Source organism: Coenobita brevimanus, chromosome 79 (assembly GCF_032717465.1).
Source record: "Coenobita brevimanus isolate Jiangsu-jjx chromosome 79, ASM3271746v2, whole genome shotgun sequence".
NCBI lineage: Eukaryota > Metazoa > Arthropoda > Malacostraca > Decapoda > Coenobitidae > Coenobita > Coenobita brevimanus.
Window position 1 is genome coordinate 30,711,747 of NC_137032.1, and position 3,658 is coordinate 30,715,404.

The window sequence follows — 3,658 nt, forward strand, 5'->3', positions numbered from 1 at the left end:
GCCTTGAGAGCAGGCTGTGAAGCCTATGTCCAGAGTCTGACACATAAAAAAAAAAAAAAAAAAAGCAGGCAGCGACAGGACACCAGGTAGTCCAAACCCAGGGTGCAGGGGTCCCCCGTGTCGGCAAAACACACGGACAGTGCCTGCCTCTTTCCTCCTTGCCACATCCCGACACCCACCAGTCCCTCAAGTCCAGCACAGTGCACTGCGACTCCACACAACCACTACAAAGTCTTTGAAAACTGCCCATAACCCACCATATCCAGCTGCACCAAAGTCCTCTCTGATTTTGTGTCTACAGCCGTTGGGCACATTACTCCCTCAATCTCCTCATCCCCCTCCGTGCATCTGTCACTGGCACCTAAGGGGTGTGCTGGGTGCTGACTCTCAATCAAAAACTGTTCAAGGACCTTAGCCCCGCCACTCACTTACTGTACTTCACTTTTCGCTTTATCCTCCACTATACAGGAAACCTCTTCCCTCACCTATCTTACCTGGTCGTTTATTCTCAGAATCTTTCTGTATGCCACATCTTGTAGTTACTTTGGATTCCTGGTCCTGTCCTACAGCTTCTCACATAACAAGGAAAGCTCTTGTCTCTGGCCACATAGCCGTTCCTCCAATCTTGCATGGTGTTGTGTTTGAGTTTCGTTTTGTTCTTGCTGTGCTCTCAACACTGCTGATATATTTTTCTTTTGTTCTTCTTGCTGTGCTCTCAACACTGCGAGTATATCATTCTTTTATTCTTCTTTCTCTGCTCTCAACACTGTGAGTACATCTGCCAGAGATATCACCGCCGTCGGGCAGCCTGTCCACGCGTTTCCATCTCTTAAAATGTTTCATACTCCTGATACTAGTAGTTACACCTTAGGGTTTGTAGCTACGTCAAGAAAGATACATTGACAGGCCACAATGTTAATCAAAGGCCACTTAACATTCCAGGGTTTTATTCCTTGTAGGCATAGCTAAGTTACACTTGCAAAACACTGTGGCTTTCATTCTCTCATGCTCCCTCCATTCTTCTCTGATTACTACTAATCACTGTATGTTCACTTACTGACTGACTGTCACTCACTAACACTGACTGAATACTCCGTCTTTCACCGACTAACACTCATTGTTTGGCTCACTAACTCTGTCACTGAATCTCTCTCTGTCACTGTCCATCTGCCACTGCCTAACTGACTCACGGTTCACTGACTGTCCGCTATTGACTCTGACACTCACTGTTTGACTGCATCTCGTCCACCAACTTGTTGTCGGCCACAGAACTCACCATGAATGAAGTGTCTCGAATGTGGGTCGGCCCCTTTAAATAACCATCCCCCCCAGCTCTACTTACCAGTACGGCTCAGAACACGCCAGAGCCTTGGAGAGAACTCATAATTTCTCGTGCAATAATGCACTTAAATTAAGCACACTCAGAGAGTGTACAGCTCCGCTAATGCCTGTACCACACAAGTCCTATCACTGCCAAAATTTAAGCAACTCTTTCTAAGCCCATGACTCACATGTCCACAAAACTTTATTGAGATCCATCAATAGCGAGATAAAAAAAAAAAAAAAACACACACACACACACACACACACACACACACACACACACACACACACACACACACACACACACACACACACACACACACACACAGATAAAAAAAAAAAAAGTCCTGAACCAGGATTAGAACTCAGATTACCAACAAAGTTTAATTGACTTCCCTGGACCACGACCCACATATCCACAAGATTTCAGTAAATCCACCAACAACTTTTTTAGTTATCGTGTGGAGTGGACAATCAGACACACAGGGTTAAATACATAACCTCTTCCAACATTCGTTGATAGAGGTAATGAAGGGAGAAATAATGTATCAAAAATAACAATATTGAGCAGGGACAGGAAAGTTAATACCAGTGAAGATACTGAGTGATACGAATCCAACCCAAGTACCAGGTTTGAGTCGGTTAGTCTGTTGAACAGTTTGCCTCCGACTTATCCTTGTTCACCCAGCAGTCCAGTTAAGGACTTGGATATAAACAGAGTACTGTGGGTCGTGTTCTAAGGGAAGACTGGGACTCACCATATTAAATTACCATTCTTAATATCCCTCCAGCAATTGATAGACATTAATCTTTAGCCTTCATATTTCTTAACCATCCAAACTTGTACAAACAGAAACAGAGCCAATACGTTAAGGAGGTGAGAAAAGGGACCGGGACCTATTATTTCTTTAAATCATCTTCAAATAGATAAGAAATGGTTTTGCTAACCGCTTGAATCAGTTGACGCAAGTTATTGTCTATTTCTCGCGCCGTAAGAAAATTTTGTTGGTTTAAGTCAAGTTTCATGCACTTTTTGCAGCGAAGGGGGTCAGTGAATGTTTTATATAGTACATTTTTTGAATAGTCTCCTACATATTCATAAAGTGGTTTGGACGTAATTAATGTTAAATAAGAAAATTCCTACCAATCGAAATCGAGGAGATTAAGATCTTCTGACCCCCTTTTTACTCTTACACACTGCCAAACTCATTGACAACACCACCATACTCAGTTAAAACCCAATCACAGTCACAGACAACAGCAGCACATTCACTGACAGCAACACCATATTCTTTGACGACAAAACCACGTTCACTGATAACACCACCACACTGAATGGAGCCGCTGCCACAATGGTTCTTAGCACCACATTCTGTAACAAGACCACCACACTTACTGTCAACACCGCCACACTCACTGACACCACTCAAAGTCACTGACAACACCATTGCATGAACGACACCACCACACCCACACTGACAAAATGATCACTTATTGATAACACAAATACTCTTATCGACGACACAACCACACTAACATTACCACACTGAAAACACCTTCGCAATCACTGACAACACGACCACACTCACCGACATCATCTCCACACTCGCTGACATCACCAACACCGCACTAACTGTCATTATCACCACGCCCATTGACAACACCACCACAGTCACTGAGAGCACCGTCATATTCACTGACAAGATCACCATAGTTAGAGGCAGTACTACCATATTCACTGACTGACAACTGCACTAAAACAGAACACACACATTCGCTGAAATCACCACATTCACTGAAAGCACCATCATTCATACTCTCAGTGCCACCACCACAATCTGATAACACTACCACAGCATGCCAATACCACACACACTAACAGCACCACTGTACTCACCGAAGACACCTCCACCCTCACTGACAACACCCCCACACTCACTGACAACACCCCCACATTCACTGACAACACCCCCACATTCACTGACAACACCCCCACATTCACTGACAATACCTCCACACTCACAGGCAACCCCACACTAACACCACCACCACAGTAACACTCACTGACACCCCCACACACCCGCTTTCACCACGACCACCACACTCAGAATCGCCCACACATCATTTAGACCCCCGGAATTTAGGCATCATATCACAGGCCAAACATCCTGCACATAAATTTTAATTATTTTCCTGTTTATTTTAGATGCAGAGTTACAAGAAAATCAACCGCTTCAGAACAATGATATTTTTTAAACATTCTTGTTGCTCTGCCAGTGATTTTATTCATCTTATGATAAACTTCAAACTGGAGGGGTTAGGAATGTTTCTTTAA